This window comes from Mus musculus, chromosome 12 (assembly GCF_000001635.26).
Source record: "Mus musculus strain C57BL/6J chromosome 12, GRCm38.p6 C57BL/6J".
NCBI classification, from domain to species: Eukaryota; Metazoa; Chordata; class Mammalia; order Rodentia; family Muridae; genus Mus; species Mus musculus.
In genome coordinates this window covers 43,007,005-43,026,469 of record NC_000078.6, presented here as the reverse complement: position 1 = coordinate 43,026,469, position 19,465 = coordinate 43,007,005, and the positions used below count along the sequence as shown (strand labels likewise).

Genomic DNA, 19,465 nt, shown 5'->3' with positions numbered 1-19,465 from the left:
TTTCTTCTTTTTGTTTACTTCTTTTGGGTCTGGCTTTATCATTTTTTCTTGAGCTTTCAGGTGTGCTGGTTAGTTAATAGTATGTTATCTCTCCAAATTTTTGTAATGTAGCCATATAAACTTGCCTTTGAACTGCCTTTGTTTTGTCCTATACATTTAGGTATATTATATATTCATTTTTTATTTTTCTGTAAAGTCTGTTTTATTTTTTTCTAGAAAGACCATTTTTCACTTAGCAGTGATTTTCATTTTGTAGTTCAATTTCCATGAGTTTATACATTTTCTTTTGTTTCTGTTTTTGTTGGTATATAGATTGAGTCAGTGGTGGTCAGACAGGATACAAATTATTGCTTCAATTGTCTTTGGTTTGTTGAGATTTCTCTTGTTTCTGAAGGTGTGATCAAGTTTTGAGAAAGGACCATGGTTGCTGAGAAAAAAACTAAACACTTACATGTTTGGAGGAAATGTTTTGTAAGTTCTGTTAGATCCATGTGGTTTATAAACTCAGTTACTTCATTTCTTGGTTTAGTTTTGACTGGGTGACCCATCTATGGTAAGAATAGGGTACCTTTTTATATTCTTAAAGGCTACTTTAAGGCTTTGCGGGGTTTGTTGTTGTTGTTGTTTCTAATTTATTTATTTATTATTATTATTATTAATTTATTTTATTTTTTTTTTTTTTTGCTTCAGCTATGTTGCAGAACTTAGTAGCTGCTTAAGTAGTGTTGCTAGGCTCTAGTGGAAACATGTTGTCCTGACTGATATTGATTGTGTTTTTATGCTGGTATCTAGGCATCTGAGTTTAGATGGTTGTAATTTGAGCTGACAATATCTGGTCTTACTTCAGTGGGTATTTTGATTCTTGGTTGCTGTTCTCTCTGTTGCTTAGCAGAGTGTGGTGACTGTGTGTTCCCTTCTAGAAATTTTTCTGGGGTCAAGATAAATGTGATCATTGTGCATTCTGATAAAATGTGTATTTAAGGTGACACTTAGGAATAAGGGTGGGCTGGGGACAGGAACTAAGGCAGTTCCCAGGAAAAGGGAACGTTCAGAAGACCACCAGGGTGTGTTTAGTCCCCTCAAAATGGGGGAAGAAAGTGAGATAATGCCACAATCTGTCTGCTACAGATCTGGGCATGAGAGGGAGGATATTAGATACAGAAGAGAAGGGTAAAAGTGAAGATTTGAAAACCATGTACTGGCTTTTCTGGCATACTACTTCTCTTAGAAGGCTTCTTTGGTGCCCAGAGAACCATTACTATAATTGGGGGCTAGATAACAGGATATGTAAAGAAGAAATTTGTAGAGGAAGACCTACTTGCTTGGTTAGAGGAAGAGGTAAAGAGTCTGAGGAGGCCACAGGAGGTAGTCTATTATAGACAGTGGGATGAGAATACTTAATTAGAATGGAAGGAGTGGCAGGAGAGGTGAATATGTGCAGTTAGCATATTTTCTTCACTGGCAGCTGTGACCTATGGATTCCCAGGGGATGCCTGCTGAATTAGGGTCTGGGATAAGGAAATGAGTTAGAGGAGAGAAGTTTGGGAGGGAATATCTCTGTATCCCCTGGAGATGGAGCCTGAGATGAGCAGAAGCCACAGAAGATTGTCTGATGCAGAGCTGTGGTGAGACTGGGACATTGAATTTGGAGCAGCTACAGGAGTTGGGAAATTTTTCAGTTAGCCTTCCTTCTTCCCTGGCCAGAGTACCCTTTGTTCTCTTTTATATATTCATCATCCCCAAGCCTCAATCTAGCACATAAGGTTCCTCAGGGCCCTCCCAGTATTTTATCTCTCTTCTGATATCAATTGAGTAATTGAAATTCAGAATATTTAAGTAGAATATTACAAAGAGGAAATGAAACTTGCTTGCACTTTGCCAAAAATATTAAAATCTCATAGGTACAAAGGATCTTTTAGGCTATCTTATATGCTTCAAAATTCAAACTAGTAGTTAACAATTCCAAAGCTTTCTTCATTGACATTTTTTTGTCTGTAAGTCACTGATACGTGTGTTGCCTGTGATTAACCTCTTAAGTTCCTCTTAATCAAGCAAATATATTTAGAGAATGTTCTTTCTGCTTTACTAATGAGTGAATAAAAGGGAAGTGTCACATGTGATTTTCAATATTTTTATTTTTTCCTCGGGAACATTAGCTGTAATACCTAAATAGCCACACCCATTTTTTTACATTTAGAAATGCCTTTTGTCAGGTAGACAAGTCAGATAGAACCGTTATTCTATTGTGAGACAAACGCTCCTATAACTGGAGGTAGATAAAGGAATATGTGTAAAGCTAGACTGTCCTTGGTGGTTTTAGTTACTCATAGGTTGTTCATGATTCTACGTTTTCCATGTCAAGGCCAGAGTGCAGGGAGAAGCCCACCTCTGATGATCCAGAATCGTAGCCCCTCCTCCTTTTACATGCATGCATTTATTTTTTATCTGGGAGGAGTGCATGTGTACAGAGCAAGAGACCATTTTTGAAAATCAGTTCTTTTTTTTCCACATGTGAATTCTATGGTTGGATCTCACATTGTCCAGACTCTTTATCCATGGAGACATCTTACTTATCCTGGTCTGAATAGAAGTTCACATGTGAATCTACAGAAAAATTAATCACAAAAGCAGGTAGGAAACACTAATAATTCACTTTGTAGGTTGTCTATCAGAGAACATTTTTACTTTGCTTAATTTATTTATGAAACAAAGGACTCCTTGACTGATAACAAGCATATCATTGAATTAAGGACAAAGAGCTCTTTGAAATATCTGCTTAATTTTCCTTTTCTATTTTTATTCTTCCCCTCTGTTCCTATTTGTTTTCAATTTTTAATTACAGCTTGAACAGCATTTTTCACTTATATTATTTAAAAGTAGTGTTTTGTTTTTATTCACTTTCAAATATTTAGATTTTTTACTCATTTTATTCTCTTTTCTTTCTATTTCCACCTTTAATTTTGTGCTCACCTTAGATATGATAAACCATTTTAGAAAAATAGGAAGATGCAGAATTAATACAATAGAAATAAGCCAATACCATATATATACATATATGTGTAATATATATATATATATATATATATATATATATATATATATATACCTGCCAACAATATAAGTCAGCTCCTACTCTCAATTGTTTAAAAAGTGAAGTATGTAAGTGCACTGAAGGAAGTAAAAGAACTCTAGAACCAAGAACCAATATGTTAGAACACTAAAGAAAAAAGAAGGTACAGGAAGATGGAATGACTGCCCATGCTCATGGATCTCCAAAAAAAAAATTTTTTTTTTTGTTTTTTTTGAGACAGGGTTTCTCTGTGTAGCCCTGACTGTCCTGGAACTCACTCTGTAGATCAGGCTGGCCTCAAACTCAGAAATCTGCCTGCCTCTGCCTCCCAAGTGCTGGGATTACAGGCATGCACCACCACAGCCCCCTAATATTATTTTTAAAGGTTGCCACATAGAAGGAAATCTGCAGATCAAGAATTCTAGTAACAATCTTGACAAAAGAAGAATATGACAATCATACAATTCACATCAAAGCACCAAGATCCTGGACACCAAACCATTCTGATCAAAAGAAAAATTCTGATATTTTTCAATATCTGATTTCAAATTATACAGTAGAAATATAATTACAAAAACAACATAGTGTTTACACCAAAGCAGATTAAATGAACAAAATGATAACAAGGTCTCAGAAATAACACCACAGAGACAGGCATCCTATGTTTTTACAACAAGTAGAATATCTCTTAGGGAAAGAATAAAAATATTCTCTACTGCAAACAGTTACAGGAATTGAGGAAATCCATGTGCATAAGAGTTGAACTAGATATACCTTTTCATGCTATAATGAATACATCCCAAAGCATCAAAAGCCTCAATATAAGATTTGAAACATATTTATAAAGGTTAAAATAGGAGACAACTTCAACATAAAGGAATAGCGATATTGCTGTGTGAAAATAAAATGATCTCATCAGAAAACAAAATAGTGAAGTGAAGCGAAATCCTACAGAGAAAGTGAAACCTTCACTGACTTATACCAAACGTGCAGTTACTACCCTGAACATAAAACTACAAAGAGCAAAACAAATTTCCAAATTGTTCTATTCCTAATTTTGCTAATGAATGTGAGAGTTGATTCCTAAATGAAAAACTATAATTTCTAATAAATATTTAAGATAGTAGCTAGTGTCTTGAGCTATTAAGGAAGTACAAACTCAAAGTTTTTTTAGTTTGAATCTGATTCAACTCAGAATGATGACTATCGAGAAGACCAAAGCCAGGGGTAGAGACCACTATTTGCTTGCTGCAGGAAATGTAAATGGGTGGAGTTCAGCACTGGGGTTTCTAAAACCACTAAAGTTGAAACTCTCATATGATTTGTAAAAATTCTGACAATATACTCAAATGATTCTATATCAACCTATGACACACATGCTTGCACATTTGAGTTTATTGGTTACTATTCATTGTAGCCAAGCTATAGAACCAGCCTAAATATCCATCCACAGGAGAATGCATAAACTCTTGTTATATAAATATAATTAATTTGTATCAGTGAAGACAAATAAAGTTAAATCATACACGGGAATGGGATGGGGCATCATTATGCCAGGGGAAATAAACATCTTAATTTATCTCTGATGGTGAATATAGATTTATGCATGTATGTATATGTGTGTGTAAATAAGTATGTATATATGTATATATATATACATATGCATTTGTTTCAAATATGTGTGTGTGCATTTGTGAACATGTGTGTATGTGAGTGAGAGCACATGAGAGTGAAAAGGGGGAAATGAGAGAGGGAATGAAACAGTCTATAGGGAGGATAAATATGGAACAAGAAAGAAAAACAGAGGGTATATGTCATGAAAGCAGAGGGGTAAATATTTTTGGAAAAAAATAAAACATGCCAGAAGAATAGGGAATGGCAATATGTAGGAGGGCAGGTGGTAATAAAAAATAATAATAAAAAGGAACAATTATATACATATCTATACATACAATATATATTATTTTGGTGTATGCTAACCCAAAATGAATGAAAAATAAATAGCTTTCAAAAGCAACAAGAAAAGTAAAAAAAAAAAAAAAAAAAAAAAAAAAAAACCAAAAATACAAAAACCAAAAAAACCCAACCAACCAAACAAACAAACAAACAAAAAACCAACTTCTTATAAATCAACATTATACTTGCAGTCCAAAACTATCATCCTTAAATGTTTACATGTGTGTGTGTTTGTGTGTGTGTGTATCTGTGTGTGCCAACATGTTTTAAATGATACATGCCATGAGCAGCAGCTAGCATAACTATAAAATGCAAAAACTAAGAGGTTGAAGATAGGCATTTAATTTCAGGCATCCAGAGCATAAATATAAACAAATAGCTTACCACAAAAACAATTGTGAAATAGAAGAAATCACATATTTTCAGCATGCCTAAGATAATCTCTGGGGATCACTATAAAACCATAGGTACCAAAAATTGCTAGGTTTTCTGAAGGATTCTGGGGCAAGGTTTTTGTTTACTGCTTGTTCTTACCCCTTCTCAGAACCCATTAATTGCTCTGTGGTTGTCCGATCTCTTCCCAGTTAGTTACTGATAAATCTTAATCAAAATCAAGGTGAGGGGGGACCTAAAGAACTGGATAAGCCCTGGATATCAAACCTTGAACATACAGTACTTACCTGGCACAAAACAAGCATCCACAGGTTATGAATTCCAAAAGCACCTGGCTTCTAAGTAATCAGCTTGTAAACTGACACTACAGCGAAAAGGATAAACATCATTTCACACAGACATTTCCAAGAAGAACACCAACATTTACACAAGCTGGCAAGCACGACTAATGAGTTTCTTAGGAAATTTCTAAATTGCAAAGCCAAACAACAGAGTACTTCTCAACATAGGAGAGAGGGCATTTTTCATTATAAGTAGTAATTTTAAGAAACAAGTATAGCTGTCTCCTGTGAGGCTATGCCAGTGCCTGGCAAATACAGAAGTAGATGCTCTCAGTCATCATTTGGATAGAATACAGGGTCCCCAATGAAGGAGCTAGAAAAAGTATCAAAGGAGCTGAAGTGGTCTGCAGCCCTATAGGAGGAACAACAATATGAACTAACCAGTACCCCTCAGAGCTCCTGTCTCTAGCTGCATATGTAGCAGAGGATAGCCTAGTTGACCATCAATGGGAGGAGAGGCCCTTGGTGTTGCAAAGATTCTATGCCCCAGTATGGAGGAATGCCATGGCAAAGGAAGCAGGAGTTGGTGGGTTCGGGAGCAGGGGGATGGGGGAGAGGATAGGGGATTTTCAGAGAGGAAACTAGGAAAGGGGATAGTATTTGAAATGTAAATGAAGAAAACATCTAATTTTTAAAAATGAAAAAAAGAAACATGAAATAAAATCTGTTAGAACTAATTTTTAAAATATGAATTGTTAAAGTTACAAGAGGTATAAGGGGAACAGATTCAGCTCACAAAGTAAGTCCAGTCCTGAATTTGTCTTTGCATACTACTGAGACCTTTGTTACTTTCAATATTACCATAAAACTGTCTTAAGTGTTCATGTTCATGACTAGAACATGTTGATGTTTCCATCTATAGTCCTACTAAACAATGATTTGAGTTATAAACTAAAAATATATTTTTCAATTAAAGAACTTTATTACAATCTTTTTTTAAGACTTGATGAACATACTGTTATCTTGGCAAATATCAGTACAAGGAAGAGATCACTCAGTGCTTGGGTATAAGACTGCAGATTTTATAGGACAGGTACATAGACTGGGGCAGAGATGGCTCAGCTGTACTTCAGTGTAAATTTTTTCATGGGTGTTGTCATGCACACTCTAGCTATACTATTCAAAGTACCTCATATGTGTTTTGCTGTGTTTGTGTGTATGACCTTCTTTTAGTTCATCCCTGTGACTCTCCTCATAAAATATTCTTAGACAACTGGCATCTTTCCCCAGAAGAACAAACAGCAAAAAGTTCTTGGAATGTTACTTCCCACTCAATTGTCTACCATGCAGCCAATTACTAATAGCTCTGTGCTTATGCAAGCATATCCCTCTCTCAGTGTATTATACAGGCAAGTTGTAGATGTGATTCCCATAGTAGACCTACTTGCTGGCCTAGCAAAGCTCTATATCTTTGCACCATCTTCAGCATCTACTTTGATAAGACCCACCCATACACACATACCAGCTAGTCTGCTCAGATATAGCTGTTACCAGAAGAAAGCTTCTCAGACCAACTCTATCACATCACCTATCTAAGTCACATCTCCTATCTAAGTCGCTGTTATCAGCTCACATTGATGGATATATTTAGTTTGTATATGTGGTAAGTAGCTTGTTTAACAAGTCTGTCTTCTATGCAAGACAACCAGTTCCACAAAAGGAGAGACATATCATGGCATGGGATGAGAAGAGCCTAGTGTTTCTCCAGAAATGTTGGGGATAAAGAGGTGAAGGAATGAAGTTCCATGTTACCAGGGCCCTGCCACCTTTCTATCACCTCATGAAAGATAGTTCTATCAGTTTTTGGAGTATTTTTTGTGATTCTGTGTACCAAGCCAAAGACCTCCCAATTGCTAAGCTATTGATTCTGCTCCCATGCATTCCCTTGCCACTTTGTTTTTAACACATCTCTCTAGGTAAACTTTTTCAGTAAGTCACTTGCAACCTTTAATTCTCTTGATGATGTAGTTTGCAAAACTTTACCTGAAATAGAGCTAGTGTGAAGGTGCCATGCAGCAATAATTCTTTGTCAGCGTTTCATAGCTATGAAACAGTGAATGGTGAAGACATAAGAACATGGGAGTTTTATCAAGTACATACGTCTACCATAGATTTTCCATAATCTTATCTGCTTAAATAATACACATTAATAATTTCACTTCTGCTATGTGTTGGAAATGCTACAATGTTTTGCCAATTTTTACTTTTCATAGCATTTATAATACTATGCTTAAAGAGATTAAGAAGATTTGCTTCCATGTTTAGGCATTGCACAGGAAGGATTCATGTTCAGGCTCACTTAGTGGTTGCTGACAGGATTCAGTCCTCTGGATGATGGTTTTTCTTACTTCTCTATTAGGCAGAAGTCCCTCAACTCTTTACCATAGGATCATGGGAACTTCTCTAACATGCTTTATCAGAGTGGAAAAGACTATGTTCGTGTATGCATGTGCCTGTGTGTGCATGCGTGTGTGCATGCGCAATCGAGAGAGAGAGAGAGAGAGAGAGAGAGAGACAGAGAAAGAGAGAGAGAGAGAGAGAGAGAGGAGAGAGGGAGGGAGGGAGAGAGAGGAGTGGGGAGAACTGTGAAATTAATATGAGTTTTGAAACCTAATAGTCTTTGGAAACCTAACCATAGTGGTTATGCTTCTACATTGTACCTATATTATTTTGTACAATAAGGCTAAGTACAATTCACACTCAAAGGAGTCTCTTTGGGGCAAGAATACTCATGGAAGCACAATTTTCTCAAACCTAAACCTGCTTTATAGCTGGGAAGTAAATTTATTTGTACTATTTGGGGAAAAAATTGTCTTTTTGTTTTGTTTTCATTAAGCATTTTATTTTATACCTTAACTTTTGTTTTTATAGCAAATGCAATGAAGTTGATCATTGTATTTGAGGAACAGAAACTTTTATTTGCTCATAAATACCAACTAAATATCAGTATGGGGAAGAAATCCAAGTAATAATGTCATCCTTCGAATATCTTGTAAAGGTAACATGGCTGAAATTCTGTCAAGACAAATCACAATTTAGAAAGCTCAGGATCCCCGCTGCTGCTCTTGCCTGGCATTCCTTTTCACACTTTCCAAAATGATTTTGAGATAATTTGCTTTTTAGCTCAATCTGGCTTGAGAACTGGAAGATATTTCATGGTAGTCTTCTATGAAAAGACCCTGGTCCACTTCAATAGCTCCAAAATGAATGAACTTGACCTTCGGATATGAATGATTCATTGAATCTGATCATGCATATGCTAACATGTTGGCTCTCAAGTCACTAATACAAGGATTTCAAATACTCACTCCAGCTGTTCCCCTGGGATAAGCCAGAAAGGCAGAACCCAGGTGTATTTAAGGATGAAGTTTTACTTGTATTGAAATTTAAATTTAAAAAATACCTTTCGAGTATAGTCAGACTCTGCTAAAATCTCTGGGAATCAGTAGTACACACAGCCCTATTCTCTCCACCAGCACCAGTGTGTAGATTTCTGCACACTCCTTTCTACCTCTGCATTATGTAGATAATAAATAAGCCAGTCAGCAATCTTGCCAAGTTTGGCATCATTAGAGTTCAACCTTCAACCTATCTTAAGTTTCACAACAAATTGAAAAGTCCCTGCCCCAAGAAGTTAATAAGAAAACCAAATGGCATTCAGTAAAAAGTAGTTACCCTATCCATTTATGCTTACTGATTCAGAATAGCTGTAAACACTGCCCAGGACTGTGACTTGGTTTTGTTTTTTTGTTTTGTTTTTTTGTTTTTTTGTTTTTTTGTTTTGTTTTGTTTTGTTTGGTTTTTTTTTTTTTAAGTATGCATGAAGGCTATCACTGTAATTTTTGAATAATTTAAAATTGATTTTAAATTGAAATATGGCTATAGTTAAACTTTAGTTTTTGCATATATATGTGTACATGTCTTAAAAATAATAGTAGTAAAATGCAATATTCATGCTGTCTATAATTTTAAAAAATACTTGAAACCTAAGGCACTGTGAGCTGACTAGGCACTTAGCAGACCACCATATCAAAGCTAAATAATTCATGTAAACACACACAAGTGCAGCGGTAGAAAAGCATTACTTTATAAGTGAGATACAGTCTGTATCAACTACAATATATTTTATCCAACTCTTTAGTTTGTATAGTATTCATTTTTTTCTAAAGGCCACCAACTCTGACAACTGAAAGACATAGATAGGAAGAGCATTTGCACTGTACTGCATCCTGCATTATCTCCAGAGCACCGGTGGTACTGTAGAGACAAGAACAGGAAAAAGGTTAATCTCTAGCTATGGTTCAGACGTTTCCAAGCGAAGCAACATATTTGCTGAGCAAGGGTTACATATGTCACCTACTTCACTTACACAGTTCTGTGACTCTATGGTGAACAGAAAGATACTTGGGTGGTTGAGACACTAAGATTACTGATGAGCTGAGAATGGAGGTATGTACATTTGAACGCTTTCTGCACGTGTAGCCAAACTTCTTTCAATAGTTTATATTTCATCTTATAAAACTTATTTTCTTCTATTTTCCATACAGTACATTTTGTATATATTCTTTTTTTTCCATTTTTTATTAGGTATTTAGCTCATTTACATTTCCAATACTATACCAAACGTCCCCCATACCCACCCACCCCCACTCTCCTACCCACCCACTCCCCCTTTTTGGCCCTGGTGTTCCCCTGTACTGGGGCATATAAAGTTTGCAAGTCCAATGGGCCTCTCTTTCCAGTGATGGCCGACTAGGCCATCTTTTGATACATATGCAGCTGGAGTCAGGAGCTCCGGGGTACTGGTTAGTTCATAATGTTGTTCCACCTATAGGGTTGCAGATCCCTTTAGCTCCTTGGGTACTTTCTCTAGCTCCTTCATTGGGAGCCCTGTGATCCATCCAATAGCTGACTGTGAGCATCTACTTCTGTGTTTGCTAGGCCCCGGCATAGTCTCACAAGAGACAGCTACATCTGGGTCCTTTAGATAAAATCTTGCTAGTGTATGCAATGGTGTCAGCGTTTGGATGCTGATTATGGGGTGGATCCCTGGATATGGCAGTCTTAAAACTCAATTTAAAGCTTTCTTTTTTACAAAATTGATAGCTATTATTTCTTTAATACAAAGCAAAACATGCTCATGACTAAATGTATGTGTACTTTACACACTAAATATTTAAAAATCAGAATCATATTTTATAAACTGTATTTCTTCTTTACTCTTTCAAAGGGAGTTCGTGGGGACTGTGTACCAAATCCAGATGTTTCATCACTGAACTATGCTTTCAGGTATTGTAAATTACTATTTTTATTAGATATTTTTTTTCTTTACATTTTACATGTTATCCCCTTTCCTCATTTCCCCTCTGAAAATCTCCTATCCCCTACACTCTATCCCCTATCCCTGCTCACCAACCCACCCATTCTTGTTTCCCGGTTCTGGCATTCCCCTACACTGGGGCATAGAGCTTTCACAGGACCAAGGGCCTCTCCTCTTATTGATGACCAATGAGACCATCCTCTGCTACATATGCAGCTGGAGCCATGATTCCTACCATGTGTAGTCTTTGGTTTTTGGTTTAACCCCTGGGTGCTCTGGGGGTACTTGTTATTTTATATTTTTGTTCTTCCTATGGGGCTGCAAACACCTTCAGCTCCTTGGGCCCTTTCTCATCTCCATTTTAATAATAATCCTTTTATACAATGTTCATGTGGACACATTTATTAAAAATAGTATTTTGAAGTTCTAATTGAGTTTAAAGTATTAATCTTTTAGAAGAGGGAAGAGAAGCAGTGTTTGGCTAAGATGTGCATATAGTGGGCCATAGCCTTTTTTTCTTTGCAGATCACAGCTTACTCAGTTCACAGTCTGTGACAATGTTGCCCTATACTTTAAGGCTTATGAAGCCAATATTTAATTATAGCAGCTCTGAAGGTTAGGATATGGAGGTAAGGGTGTCAACAGAGGCCAGCCCAGTCAAACCTTCCTTTCATAGACTGTATGCTTCTTACCGTTGTCACGTAGCAAGTTAAAGGAGATGTAAACTTTCCCAAAGATACTTGTGAGAGCAGTAATTGAATTCAAGAATACTTTCCACTCTTGGTTCCATCTAGTTAATAAACTCTAATGACTCTAACCCAGAGTGCTCTCGCATGTGGGCAAATGTTAAAGCATGAAGTTTCAGGAGCTATAACATTCTTTAATATGCAAACATACATGGATAAAGATTTAAATTTCCATGAATGTGTTGGAGACCACTTGATTAAACTGAAATCACTATTTTGCATTATTCTTAGAAATAGATCTATCTGCATTACTATCTGCAAAAGACACTCAGATGGGGCCTTTAGGAGGTCGAGCATTGGGTGGCCAAATTTTTCTACCTAAAGAATATAGTAGCTATCGATCTATCTTTTCCAGCATGTAAACTAATTACCTATGGGCGTCTTTGAAAGAGTAAGTCTCTTCTAGAGTACTTGGTGATTTCCTTCATGTGAAACCAAAGTTGCCATTCTCCCTGTTGGACACTATATATATATATATATATATATATTTGTATTTTCTGAGAAGTGTTTCAATGTATATGTATTCTGAAATTCTTAATTATCTTGTAAAATAGACCAGTCAGATGGCTCAAAAGAGTCTAATTTTCAAAATTTAACTCTCTACATTGACTTCACCTCACAATATATTGGAAGCTCTCTTGTCTTTATAACTGCAAATAGCACCGCTGTTGTTGTATGGGTCCCTAATTGGGACACTTTTTTGAAAAGGACACTGAACAATCTGGAATTAAGTATTTAAGTATCAGTCTGTGGAAGATAGTCAAGATTCACACTATTGATTATGAACACAAGGACCTTATTAGCAAGGTTAATTTCCTGTAGATAGACACATACAGACTAGAGAGCTTCATCTTCCTTCTCCTTCCCTTGCCATCTTACAGAAGGATTTATCCGAAAAAATTACCTCAGCTCATACATTCATAATAGACTGCAACTCATCCCAAACTGTAGAAAATTAACACTTGCTGCTTACTCTGCTACTCCTAGTATGTTGTTATTGCAGCAGGAGTTAATATACATTTATCTGCCCTGTTGATTTTGATCAAGTTTTAATTTCCAACTGAATATTGCTGAGATTATTTTTTGCTTATGTTTTTAACACATATAAACAAGTGACCTACTTTACAAATGTATATTCTCCCACTAGCTATAATGCTATTCTACCATGTTTTACAAGTTCATGTATATCAGTCAATCTATCTTCATCCTTGAGTCCATTTTATTGATGCCCTGGCTCTTTGTTAGAGTTTAACTCTTTCACTCCTTTTCTGGGTTTTAAGTATTTTATGATTCTATTTTCCTCTGCTTTTCACATTAGTTGTGCTTCTGTTTAAAATATTTAGTGCTTGCCCTTAGGTTTATAATACATATATATTACAGCTAATCTAACTAAGCATTCATATCACAATATATGGTTCACAGTAGAGGTAGCATACCTTATGAAAGTAAAGGAAGACCAAAAAATAGAGGAAGAAAACCAGAAAAATAAGGAAAGTTTAGTGCCACCCTTCTCTTGTATCATTGATATTATTTTTTACTTACACAAAACATGCATAAATATATGTGCATAATATGTGGGAAAATATAATAATTGGGTATCATTGTCACTCCTTTAAATATGCTGTTATTTGTCATCTCAATTAAAATTAACCTGTGTAATCTGAAGAATTTTCTCTGGATTGTCTGGCTCTATTGGACTTGTTCACTTTATGCTGATCCAAATTGCTCACCTGAGCTATTTTTCTTTTTTTAAAAAAATATTTTAATGTTTAACAGAAGTAAAGTCCAATAGCAACATATTTTTCTAAAATGTCTTCGAATTTCTCAACTGTCTGAGAGGTGCAAAGTTCTAGCTTGAAGCCTTCTTCTTGATTCTTTCTCAATACTTCAACTTTCTCACTTGTTCTTTACTTGTTTGCCAGGTGTAAGCTGTACCTGGTCCTCTCCTAGGCAAAGGGAGTTGTTTCTTGTAGCTTGTTTTGTTATTTTTCTTTCTGTGTTTGTGAATATTATACTTCAATTGTTCCTCTTTTAAACCTGAAGCCTGCTTGTTTTAAGAACCTGAGTATGTAGTCTGCGATCTGATCTTAGCAGAATTATTCAGTCATCACTTGAACAACTGTCTGTGTTTCTCATATTCTCATATTTCTGTTGAGCACAGCTCCATTGGAGTTGTCCCACACTCATTAGGCATTGGAGTTTTCCCACAGTCATTAGGCACCATTGTGTGTGTGTGTGTGTGTGTGTGTGTGTGTGTGTGTGTGTGTGTGTTTCCTACTTCTTGCTGTTTAGGAAGTTCTATTGTCATATGCCAATTTCATCAGATTGTTCTTCAGCTATGTGCAGTTTGCTAAAAAACCCCATCTGACACATTCTTTCTGTTTATGATAGTGTTGCTGATCTCTAATAGTTCTTACTGTGTCTTTCATCTTTCATTTACCACACATTATTAATTGTGTTGTTTCTCTGTTCTAGTATGTTGTTGATTTTCCCATTAGAGTTTTAGCCTATTAATTGTTCCTTGAAATACTTAGTTGATAAGTCCAGCATCCTTGTTATGTTTACATACAGCTATAATGCCTTTTTTCTAGTCACAAAGATTGGGGTTTCTTTTGCTTGTTTGTTTTTTGTTTGCCATTTATACCCTATTTTTCATTCTTGATCGCTGGATCTACTGTATCAGGTAAAAGGAACTGTACTAAATATACCTGGAGTGATGTTGGGGAAATATCCTAGAGTATTATGATTAAGCTTCCATCTGCCAACAAGTTTGTGACTGGGGCTTATGATTTTTACCCATGATTCCTTAAGTCAATCCCTGTATGGTGGGAAGGAGATTGTAATTTTATACAAAAAAATGTTGAAATATTTACACTTTTTGATAATTTACCCCTTTACAATATAAATAAATACATAAATAATTTCTGTATAAATAAAACTAGTTTACTCTGAAATGGTAATTTTTAAACTAACCTTTCTAGTAATGTGGTATTTCTATGCTACAAATAAAGTTGTAATTTTGGATATAAGTGATGACTGATAAAATAAAGTATTTAATCATTGTTATAGCAAGTAAAATAAATTAAAATCAGCCAGTTATTTATGATAAGTGTGGTGGTTTGGATAAGAACTGTCCTCAATAAAAGATCCTGTGTAGAAGCTTGGTTTCTGTGAGTGCTAATTGAAAGTTGACTATGTCCAGAGCACTCTGAACTAACAAATAGATTTATATCTTTTTATAAGGCATTTTATTAGATATTTTCTTCATTTACATTTCAAAGGCTATCCCCTAAGCCCTCTATACCCACCCCAGCCTTGATCCCCAACCCACCCACTCCTGCTTCCTGGCCCTGGCTTTCTCCTATACTGGGGCATATGATCTTCGCAATACCAAGGGCCTCTCCTCCCATCGATGGCCGACGAGGCCATCCTCTGCTACATATGAAACTAGAGGCACAGCTCTGGGGGAAGAGGGGTACTGATTAGTTCATATTGTTGTTCCTCCTATAGGGCTACAGACCCCTTTAGCTCCTTGGGTACTTTCTCTAGCTTCTCCATTGGGGGTTCCAGCCAATAGATGATTGTGAGTATCTTGATGGATACAAAATTATCACCATTGAGAGGAGGATCCTCAGAGGAGGATTTAGATGTTGCAGCCATGCCCTGATAAGTTTACACTCATTCCTTTCCTCTTTTGTGTGTCTTGTATACCACAAGGTGACCAAGTTTAGTCTCAATGCTTTTCTGCAATGGTACTTTGCCTCACTATGAGACAGAACAAATGGAGCTGACCAATCAGACCTAAGCCTTTAAAACCATGAATCAAACTACATACTTTCTCCATAAAGCTGTTTTAGTGAGGTAGTTTGTCACAAAGGAAGGTCTAACTAGCACAGTAAATACAACCTTTGAATGATTCATATATTATCATAATAACTACAGTATTTATATACCAGAGCTGAAATAATGGAAGATTAAGTAAAGATAGTCACCTTGTCAAAATGCTCTAACTTTGTAGATTAATATATACCTTAAATAATATAGTATTAAAATATCTAAATATTCTAAGGTAAAATATTCAAATTAACAAAATAAATACAATACCATGACATTACAGACATAATGAATGAGTGTCTTAATATTAACATGTTAGGCTCCCTAGTAAATAATTAGTCCCATTTAGCAAAGTAAAAGAGAATTTACCTAGAAATAATGATAACCACACTATGTTCTTGTCTTTAAAATGAATGTGTTATATCTCAAAAATAACTATTATATTTTTAACATGATCCTTTAATCACTATAGTTTAAAATGATACTTAATATTTACTACAAATCATATATATAGAATTTGACTCTCTAAAGTATTAATATAGAAAATTTGAAATTTTCTAATGCTAAACTTTGTACAATTATAAAACCAATTACTGTGGCTGTTTATAAAACTAGCAGCTCCCCAAAAGAGTATAAGATATGGACAGATAATTGGATAACTATTTATTTATGGCAACAATACAGTAAGATTCCAAAAAAGAATTTTAGAATGTGAACATTATTATACCCTGTCACATAAAACAACACCTGAAGTGTCAACTTCTGCACCAATTTTGACTTTGCTTACATATTATCGGCATATCTTAGACACATAGATAGCACACGTTAAATTGAACTGATTATGTACAATATTTCCTGAATGAAAGAGAATGCAGTTTTTCACCTGAAAGTGGAGTGATAATTTTATAATTGATAAAGATGGACTCAAACAAAAAGCTTCTGCCCAAAGTTGTTATTTAAATTTTAAAAATTGGGAATCAGTTTGTTAAAAGTCAGAGTAGATTTAGAGGTAACATTCCTTTTATTTTTTCTTTTTACTCCTTTTTTATTATTTTCTTTATTTACATTTCAAATGTAATCCCTTTTCCTGGTTTCCCCTCAGAAAACCCCCATCCCATTCCTCCTCCCTCTGCTCACCAACCCACCCACTCCTGCTTCCCTGTCCTGCCATATCCCTACACTGGGACATCGAACCTTCTCAGGACCAATGGCCTCTCCTCCCACTGATGTCCAACAAGGACAACCTTTGCTATGTATGCAGCTGGAACCATGGGTCCCTCCATGTGTACTCTTTGGTTGGTGGTTTATTCCCTAGGAGCTCTGAGAAAACTGGGTCATTCATATTGTTCCTCCTATGGGTCTGAAAACTCCTTTAGCTCCTGGAGTTCTTTCTAGTTCCTCCACTGGGGACCTTGTGCTCAGTCCAATGGTTGGCTGAGAGAATTCACCTCTGTATTTGTCAGACAGTGTCAGAGTCTCTCAAGAGACAGTTATATCAGGCTCCTGTCAGCAAGCACTTGTTGGCACCACAACAGTGTCTGGGTTTGGTGACCATATATGAGATGGGTCCCGAGGTGTGTCTATCTTTGGATAGTCTTTCATTTCGTCTCTGCTCCACACCTTGTCTCTGTATCTCCTCCTTAGTTCCCACTTCTAAGAAGGATTGAAGTATCCATACTTTGTTCTTCCTTCTTCTTGAGCTTCATGTGGTCTGTGAATTGTATCTTGGATATTTCAAGCTTCTGGGTTAATATTCACTTATCAGTGAATGTATACCATCTGTGTTCTTTTGTGATTGGGTTACCTTACTCAGGATGGTATTTTCTAGTTTCATCCATTTACCTAAGAATTTCATGAAGTCATTATTTTTAATAGCTGTGTAGTATTCCATTGTGAAAATGACTATATTTTCTGTATCAGTTCCAATGCTGAAGAACATCTGGGTTCTTTCCAGCTTCTGGCTATTAGAAATAAGTCATTTTGTAAATAAAGAGAACAGATAGAGAAAATGTTTTACTTGTACACTCATAGTTATATAATTTAATCTGATAGAGGAGAAAACTTTTAAACATAGAAAATTAAACCCTGGATAAGCTGCTATGAAACAGTTAACACATGTTGGAAATGTTCACAAATCATTTGCAATATATCAAAACTACACATATGCCCATACTATTCATTTAGAACTTGTTAATTAATTTTGTTACTCTTTAATTACTAAATAGCCCGATAAGTCATCAATAAAAGTAAAATATGATTAAGGAGAAACTATATGCTATTTTCCTTTATAATCATTTTCAATTTTTTGAAACACTTTTGGTTTTGTCCAAGTCATATCCAAGTAATCTGAGTTTCACAAATTCTGTAGGACACTGTTGGTTGCAACTTTTTCTTAAGTGGTTGACTTTGGTAAATCATATGCATCTAGAGATTAATCTCTTTCATGCAATTTATTAGAATATAAATTATTAAAGTAATTATTAAAGTATAGATTCATGATAATCTGAGTTTAGTCAGTGTCTTGTATACTAAAATATTTTCCTTTCATCCATGATTTTAATTTTGGGTCTTCTCTATATTAATTTTGCTAAGGATTTGTCAATTTTATCTTTTCAAACAATTTTTTTTATTTATTTCTATTTCATTACTTTGTTTCCTGATCATTATTATCTATCATAATCTGTAGTGTTTGATTTTTTTCTGAATAGATATACCATCATACTTCCCCAAAATTTTTATCTTTATATATATTGATTACTGTTGCTCTCAGAAATCATCAAAATAAATTTCTTTGTACAGGAGATGATGGTTGTAACAGAAAATAACTGGCCAAAATGCTAAGAATAAGTGTTTGTGGAATAAACAGTCAAAAATGAAACACTTATATCATACTTTCACACACAGGACTCTGAGGTTGTCTCACAAGATGGCTGGAAAATTGTATGAAGTAGAGGCATGTAAAAAACAAACAAACAAACAACAACAACAAAAAACAAACAGGTTAAAATGTGTGGTTTGGACATGACAGGTCTAGTGGACTCAAGAACTCATGGCAACTGTGGTTGCTCTAACACGCCTTGAATGAATTTAAACCAGTAAATATTCCATAATTTAGAGTAAATGGGCTCATGAGAACCCACTTCTGACTGAGGTGCTCTGGATAATTGATGGCTTATAGGGGAAGTAGAGTCAGTCCTTGTTTGTTCTTCCACATTCTTTGACGGATCTTTATTTATGAGCACTTGTACAAAACTAATTGAACATGCTGGGCTTGTTTTAAGGAATACAAAAAGCTAAGAATTGGTAGGAAAAGCAAAAGATAGATATTAGAGGAATTAAGAGGAGGAGTTGGTTAATATAATCAGAACATTGGTAAAAATTTCAAAGAATTAATAATACATTATACCATAAAAATATAATTTAAAAATTAATAGTTATACTGGTCTCCACTTATTAACATATCTACAAATATAATTTCTCCTTTTCCAGTTACTATGATTCGTAGGAACAAATTACAGAAAGGGAAAATTTTTGAGAATTCTAATCTTATATTGTCTAATGTCAGCATTTTTATTAACAACTAGATAACTTGAGGCAGGAACTACAGACATAATACCACTGGACCTCCAAAAGTGCTTAAAAATGATCATCATTTGGGTTAGTAAATGTGCATTTGTTTAACTGATAGTATATACATAGAGCATCATAATGATGATCAAAAGGAAAAATAATAAAGTCAATAGCTTATTGAAAAGCATACTTAGTATTCAACTTGTATGTGCATGACTTATTTTCTCACTCAATA

At 35.2% G+C, this 19,465-nt stretch overlaps 1 long non-coding RNA gene across 1 annotated transcript in view; it reads left to right on the top strand.

The window, feature by feature from the left end:
- Gm33340 (predicted gene, 33340) overlaps positions 1–19,465 on the top strand; it is a 67,177-nt gene that overhangs the window by 7,748 nt on the left and 39,964 nt on the right. The window contains exons 3-4 of the long non-coding RNA NR_148724.1: positions 2,545–2,631; positions 10,991–11,049. This is a non-coding gene — a long non-coding RNA (predicted gene, 33340). The remainder of the gene's footprint in view (positions 1–2,544; positions 2,632–10,990; positions 11,050–19,465) is intronic.